Source organism: Eriocheir sinensis, chromosome 64, assembly GCF_024679095.1.
Source record: "Eriocheir sinensis breed Jianghai 21 chromosome 64, ASM2467909v1, whole genome shotgun sequence".
Lineage (NCBI taxonomy): Eukaryota > Metazoa > Arthropoda > Malacostraca > Decapoda > Varunidae > Eriocheir > Eriocheir sinensis.
This window is the reverse complement of record NC_066572.1, coordinates 2,622,332-2,629,831: the sequence shown is the minus strand read 5'-3', so window position 1 is coordinate 2,629,831 and position 7,500 is coordinate 2,622,332. Positions and strand designations below refer to the sequence as shown.

At 43.4% G+C, this 7,500-nt stretch overlaps 1 protein-coding gene across 1 annotated transcript in view; it reads right to left on the bottom strand.

Annotated features, from left to right (window-relative positions):
• The window catches only part of LOC126987240 (major facilitator superfamily domain-containing protein 4A-like), a 65,427-nt gene that overhangs the window by 862 nt on the left and 57,065 nt on the right, over positions 1-7,500 (bottom strand). Inside the window, exons 14-17 of the mRNA XM_050844075.1 lie at positions 6,234-6,526; positions 5,168-5,309; positions 2,701-2,837; positions 381-443 (exon numbers count right to left, since the gene is read on the bottom strand). The gene's annotated coding sequence lies outside the window, so the exon portion shown is untranslated. The remainder of the gene's footprint in view (positions 1-380; positions 444-2,700; positions 2,838-5,167; positions 5,310-6,233; positions 6,527-7,500) is intronic.

Genomic DNA, 7,500 nt, shown 5'->3' with positions numbered 1-7,500 from the left:
AACAGAAAATAAAAATAAAAAAGAAGAAAAGACGAAAGGAAGAAGAAAATGAAGAAGAAAAAGGAAGAAGAAAAAACAGAGAAAAGGAAAAAATATAAGAAGAAAACAGAAAAAAGAAAACAAGAAGAAAACAGAAGAAAAAGAAGAGGAAAACAGAAAAGAAGAAAAATAAAAAAAGAAGAAAAAACGAAAGGAGGAAGAAAATGAAGAAGAAAAAGGAAGAAGAAAAAACAGAGAAAAGGAAAAAAATATAAGAAGAAAACAGAAAAAAGAAAACAAGAAGAAAAAGAAGAAAGAAAACAAGAAATAGAAGACAAATATACCACCATCACCATCATCATCAACAACAACAACAACAACAACAACAACAAGAAGCTCACCTGCGCGGGGGTCACCTGTAGAGGCAATTCCCGGCGGCCAGGTGTGAGCCGCGCGCGCTTCACCTGAGAAAGAGAGAAAGAGAAAGTATATGATAATTGAGAGGAGAGAGAGAGAGAGAGAGAGAGAGAGAGAGAGAGAGAGAGAGAGAGAGAGAGAGAGAGAGAGAGAGAGAGAGAGAGAGAGAGAGAGAGAGAGAGAGAGGAAAGGAAGGAAAGGAGAAAAAGGGAGGGAAGGAGAGGGAGGAGGAAGAGAAGGAGAGAGGAAGAGAGGGAAAGGAAAGAAGGGAAAGATGAAAGGGAGGGAGGAAAAAAGGGAGAGAGGATGAATTACAGGGAGATGGAAAGGGTGAGGAAAGAAGGGAGAGGGAAGAAGGGAAAGAGGAAAGGAAGGGAGGGAGGAAAGAAAGGAGAAGGAAAGGGAGAGGAAAGAAAGGAAGGGACATAGGAAAAAGGGAGGGAAGGGAAGGAGAGAAAGAGGGAAAGAGTGAGAGAATAAGAGAGAGGGAAGGGGAAGAAGGGAGAGAGAAAAGGAAGGGAGGGAGGAAAAAAGGGAGACAGTATAGGTAAAGGGAGAGAAAGGGGGAACAGGTGTGGGCCGCGCGCTTCACCTGGGAAAGAAAGTGAAAGCGAGAGATAATGAGAGCGGCGGACGTGAAAATGAGCCGAGTAGGTGATAGTTTTGGGACCTTATATTGTACTTAGTTTTTTAATATTTTTCTTTACTTTCTTTTTCTATATGATTTTCTTTTCCATTTTTACTTTTGTTTTCTTTATTTATTTTTATTTTTTGATTTTATTTTACTATTATTTAATCTTTTTCTTTACTTTCTTTTTCTATATGATTTTCTTTTCCCTTTTTACATTTGTTTTCTTTATTTATTTCTTTATTTTTTATTTTATTTGATTTTATTTTACTTTTTTTAATCTTTTTCTTTACTTTCTTTTTCTATATGATTTTCTTTTCCCTTTTACATTTGTTTTCTTTATTTTTTTGTTTTTGTTTTTTTCCTTTTATTTACATTATAGTTTTCAATTCTTACATTTTTCTTTTTTTTCCTATTTTCTTTACTCTTTTTCTCTTCAGTTTTATTTTATTTTATTATTTTTACTGATTTTTCTTTATATTGTTTTCTTTTTTCTTATTTTTCTTTCGTTTTCCTCTTCTATTTTCTTCTTATTTTCACTTTTTAAAACTTTTCCTAAATTTTTCACTTTTTCTTATTTTTCTTTACTTTTTTTTACCAATCTTTTTCATATTTTTTCTTTTTCCTTTTTTTTACTTTCTTTATTTTTTGACCATTTTTTTCATATTTTTCCTTCTCTTTTTCTTTTCTTTTCCTTTTTCATTTTTCTTTACTTGTTTTACCATTTTTTCATATTTTTTCCTTTTCTTTTTCTCTTTCCTTTCCCCTTTTCCTTTCTTTATTTTCTTACTAATTCTTTATCATATATTTTCCTTTTCTTTTTCTCTTTCCTTTCTTCATTTTCTCACCAATTCTGTTTCATATTTTTCCTTTTCTTTTTCTTTTTCCTTTTCCTTTTTTCCTTTTCTTTACTTTCTTACCAATTCTTTTCCTTTCCTTTTTTTTCTTTTTTCCTTTTTTCCTTTTTTTCATATTTTCTTTTTTTTTCATTTCCTTTTTCTTTTTCCTCTTTCCTTTTTTCTCCATTTCTTTATATTTTATTTCTATTTTCCTTTCCATTTCTTTTCTTTTCTATCTTTTCATTCTTTCCTATTTTTTCTCTTCTTTTTCTCCTCTATTTTATTTTTCTTTACTTTTCCTTCCATTTTCTTTATTATATTATTTTCTGTCTTTTTCCTTCTTTTTCTTTTCCATCTTTTCCTTTTCTTTTTCTTTTCTTTTTTAATCTTTTTCATTTTTTCCTTTATTTTCTTTATTTTTCTTTACATTTATCTTTTTAAATTTTTTTTTTTTTACTTATTTTCTTTATTCCTCCTTCCTCTTCTCCCCACCTCCTCCCCACCCCCCTCCTCCTCCTCCTCCTCCCCTTCCTAAACCTCTTCTTCCATTCCCCTCCACTCCTCCCCCCCTCCTCCCCCTCCCCCTCTCAAGCCCCCCCATTTTTTTATATACCATTTTCTCTTGTTTTTTTTCTTTTTTACTTATTTTTCCTTTCTCCTTCTCCTCACTTTCTCCCCTCCCCTCCCCCTCTTCCCCTCCCCTCCCCTTCCTCCCCCCTCTCAAGCCTCCCCCATTTCTTTTATATATTATTTTCTCTTAATTTTTTAACTTATTTTTTCCTTTCTCCTTCTCCCCACTTTCTCCCCTCCCCCCTCCCCTCCCCCCCCTCCACTCACCTCCTTACGCTCAATATACCATGTGAGGACAGGCACGGCGCCCCCCACCTGCCCCCCCCGCCGGGCCACGCACCTGAGAAGCACCCCCCGCCCCCCCGCCGCCACCTCACGCCCCCCTACGATGCGCGGGGGGCGGTCTGGGGTGGAGGAGGGGAAGGGGAAGGAAGGGGGAGGGAGATATGGAGAAAAGGAAGGGAAAGGAGGAGGAAAGAAAGGAGAGAAAAGGAGAGGAAAGAAGGGGGAGGAAAATATGGAGAAAAGGAAGGGAAGGTAGGGAAGGGAAGAGGAAAGAATGGAGAGAAAAGGAGAGGAAAGAAGGGCAAGGGAGAGAAAGGAAAGGAAGGGAGGGGGAGGAGGGAGGAAAAAAAGGGAGAGAGGAAGAGGAAGGAGGGAGGAGAGAGAGGGAGAGAGAAAGGAAGAAGAAAGGAGAGAAAGGGAGAAAGAGAAGGAAAGAGGGAGAGAGGGAGAGGAATGAGGGAGAGAGAAAGGGGAGGAAGGGAAAGGAAAAAAGGGAGAGGGAGAGAAAAGTAGGGAGAGGAAAGAAAGGAAAGGGAGAGAAAAGAGAGAAGGAGTGAGGAAAGGAGGGAGAGGAGGAGAGAGGAGGAGGGGGAGGGGAGAGAGGAAAGGGAGGGAGGGGAGGAGGAAAAAGGGGAGGAAAGGAAAAGAGGAAAAAAAGGAAGAAATTATTATTACTATTATTATTATTATTATTATTATTATATGTATGTGTGTGTGTGTGTGTGTGTGTGTGTGTGTGTGTGTTTGTTTGTGTTTGTGTGTGTGTGTGTACACACACACACACACACACACACACACACACACACACACACACACACACACACACATGTACACAAATTGCCCTTCAAATTAAATTATTCTCAAATGTTACTGTGGAAGAGGAGGAGGAGGAGGAGGAGGAGGAGGAGGAGGAGGACATACACAATTTCCTTTTATGTGAGAGGAAGAGGAGGAAGAGGAGGGAGGAAAGAAGAGGAAGAGAGGAAGAAGGGAAGAATGGAGGAGGAAGAGAGAGGAAGAGAGAAAGAGAGAAAGATGGAGGGAGGAGGAGGAGGAGGAGGGGAAGAGGATTGGAGGTAAATTGGAAGAGGAGGGGAAAGAAACTACCAATCTCTCTCTCTCTCTCTCTCTGTGTTATTGCTGTTCTTTGCTCTTTTATGCCTCCTCCTCCTCCTCCTCTTCCTTCGTCTTCTCTTCTTCCTTCTTTTCTTTACTTTTCTTCTTTTCCTCCTTTATTCAATCTCCCTTATTCCTCCCTTATCTTCATTTCTCTCCCTCTCTCATTTTTCTCCCTTATTTCCTTTCCCTCTCCCTCCTCTTCTCGCTTTCTCCCTCTCTCTCTCCCTCTCTCTTTTTCCCTTCCTTCCTTTCTCTCTCACTCTCTCACTGACGAAGACAGGCAAAGCCTCCAAGAGGATTTGCACAAAATTTCAGCTTGGTCGGATAAATGGGAGATGCCCTTTAACGTAGACAAGTGCCAGGTCCTTCAAGTTGGAACAAAGAATAAGGAGTTCGATTACGAAATGCGCGGCGTTAAACTCAAAAGCGTTCAATGCGTTAAGGCATTGGGGGTCAAAATCGCGTCAAACCTCAAATTCTCACATCAATGGATCGATGCAGCAAATAAAGCGAACAGAATGTTGGGCTTCATTAAAAGAAACTTTTTATTCAAGAATAAAGATGTAATACTTCCGCTCTACAATAGTTTAGTCAGACCCCACTTGGAATATGCGGTACAGTTTTGGTCTCCCCACCATGCAAAGGACATTGCTAAATTAGAAGGTGTTCAGCGTCGGGCAACAAAAATGATCCCTTCCTTGCGCAACAAATCCTACGAAGAAAGGCTTTCCACCCTTAACATGTTCTCTCTTGAGAAACGTCGCCTCCGAGGAAAACTGATCGAATGTTTTAAAATACTTAATGGTTTCACGAATGTAGACAGAACAAAGTTGTTTATGATCGATGACACTTTGCGTACGAGGAACAATGGCACAAAACTCAAATGTAGACAAGTAAATTCAGACTGCACCAAATTTTTCTTCACCAACGTTGTAGTGCGAGAATGGAATAAGCTCCCTCCGTCAGTGATCCAGTGTAACACGATTGACTCCTTCAAAAACAAGCTCGACCGTCACTTCCTTCAACTTAATATCAACTAGAGTAGAAAAGCAACGTTTTGGAGCCTTCTGATTAATGTAAAATCACTTAGGTTTAAGGACAGACCACCAAGTCTGGACCATGGTGTCTGTGTGGTTTGATTTTCTATGTAATTCTCTCTCTCTCTCTCTCTCTCTCTCTCTCTCTCTCTCTCTCTCTCCTCCTTCTTCCTTCCCCTTCCTTTCTCCTCCTTTTCCTCCCTCCTCCTCCTCCTATCTCAATATATTGATGACCAAAATAAATAAATAAATAAATTAATAAATAAATATATCCTTCAATACGCGTTCCATACCTGTCACTTCCATGGTCGCCGCCGCTGAGTCCGTCCAGAAGGAAGGTTGCTCCGCTGTGACCTCGCATCTGTACTCCCCCGAGGCCGAGGAGGTCAGCGAGGTCAGCAGGAGTGTCACGCCCTGCTCCCCACGCCACACCTCCTGCCGGGGAGAAGTGGGGAGTGGGGAGGAAGGGAAGGGGAGGGGAAAAGAATGGAAGAGAGGGAGGGAGTGGGAAGAGAGAGGAGGGAAGAGTAGGGGGGGAGAGGAAGGGGAAGGAGGGGGAGGAGAAGGGGAAAAGAAAGGAAGGAAGAGAGAGAGAGGAGAGTTGGGGAGAGAGAGAGGAGGAGGAAGAGGGAGAGAGGGGAAGAGTAGGGGAAGGGAGAGGAAGGGGAGGAGAGGGGGAGGAAGGGGAGGAAAGGAAGGGAGAGAGAGAGGGAGTGAGGAGAGTTGGGGAGAGAGGGAGGAAGGGGAAGAGATAGAGAGGGGAAGAGTAGGGTAAGGGAGAGGAAGTGGAGGAGAGGGGGAGGAAGGAGAGGCAAGGAAGGGAGAGAGAGAGGGAGTGAGGAGAGTTGGGGAGAGAGGGAGGAAGGGGAAGAGAGAGAGAGTGGGGAAGAGGAAAGGAAGGGAGAGGAAGGGGGAGGAAGGAGAGGAAAGGGAGAGAGAGAGGGAGTGAGGAGAGTTGGGGAGAGAGGGGAGAAGAGGAAGGGAAGGGAGAGGAAGGGGGAGGGGAGAGAAGGGGAGGAAGGGAAGGGGAAAAGAAAGGAAGAGAGAGAGAGGGGAAGAGTAGGGGGAAGGGAGAGGAAGGGGAAGGAGGGGAGAGAAGGGGAGGAAGGGGGAGAGGGGGGTCACCTTAATTAAACAGTAGAACAGATATATGTTTAAAAATTGTCACACACACACACACACACACACACACACACACACACACACACATATTTCACAACTTTTCATTTCCTTTTGGTCTCATTATTTTCTTTTCTCTTTTTGACCTTTCCTAACCCCACCAGATCAACCCCTCACCTGTACGACCTCCCCCCATACCCCCCCTCACAGGTTACCCCCCACACCCACACCCACACATACCTGGGCTTTGAACTGCAGCAAATTCCTCATATAAACAGCGTCGTCGGCATCTGAGGGCACAAAGCGATAGAACTCCGACCCGTTGTGAATCCATTTGAGGGTGTACAGATGAGCTAGCTGGAGGTGGTGGTGGCAGGTAATGTTAGCGGTCTCCCCTGTGCCAACTACCCCGGGGACCTCCACCACAATCGGCCCTCCTCCTCCTCCTCCTCCTCTTCCTCTTCTTCCTGTAGTGTGGTCAACGTCTTGAGGTTGGTTGTGAGTCTTGGTTTCCTTCCCAACGACTCTCAGCCCTGCATAAGAGAGAGTGTTAACCGCCAGTTCTCGACGCAATCTTCCAAACACCTTTCCCCTATTCTTCGACAACCCTCAGCTGTCACCTTCTTCAACACTAAACATCCTCGGTCTATCCTTAACTCAAAATCTCAACTGGAAACGTCTCATCTCCTCTCTCGCTAAATCAGCTTCCTCGAGGTTGGGCGTTCTGTATCGTCTCCGCCAGTTCTTCTCCCCCGCGCAGATGCTGTCCATATACAGGGGCCTTGGCCGTCCTCGTATGGAGTATGCATCTCACGTGTTAGGGGGCTCCACATACACAGCCCTCCTCAGCTCTCCTCCTCTTACTGACAATCTCCTACTTCTTAAATTCCGCCGCCATGTTGCCTCTCTTTCTATCTTCTACCGACATTTTCTTCTGAACTTGCTGACTGCATGCCTCCCCCCCTCCCGTGGCCCCGCTGCACACGACTTTCTACTCATGCTCATCCCTATACTGTCCAAATCCCTTATGCAAGAGTTAACCAGCATCTTGACTCTTTCATCCCTGTGCTGTCCAAATCCCTTATGCAAGAGTTAACCAGCATCTTCACTCTTTCATCCCTGTGCTGTCCAAATCCCTTATGCAAGAGTTAACCAGCATCTCCACTCTTTCATCCCTTTGCTGTCCAAATCCCTTATGCAAGAGTTAACCAGCATCTCCACTCTTTCATCCCTGTGCTGTCCAAATCCCTTATGCAAGAGTTAACCAGCATCCTCACTCTTTCATCCCTGTGCTGTCCAAATCCCTTATGCAAGAGTTAACCAGCATCTTCACTCTTTCATCCCTTTGCTGTCCAATTCCCTTATGCAAGAGTTAACCAGCATCTCCACTCTTTCATCCCTGTGCTGTCCAAATCCCTTATGCAAGAGTTAACCAGCATCTCCACTCTTTCATCCCCTTCGCTGGTAAACTCATGAACAGCCTTCCTTCGTCTGTATTTCCTCCTGC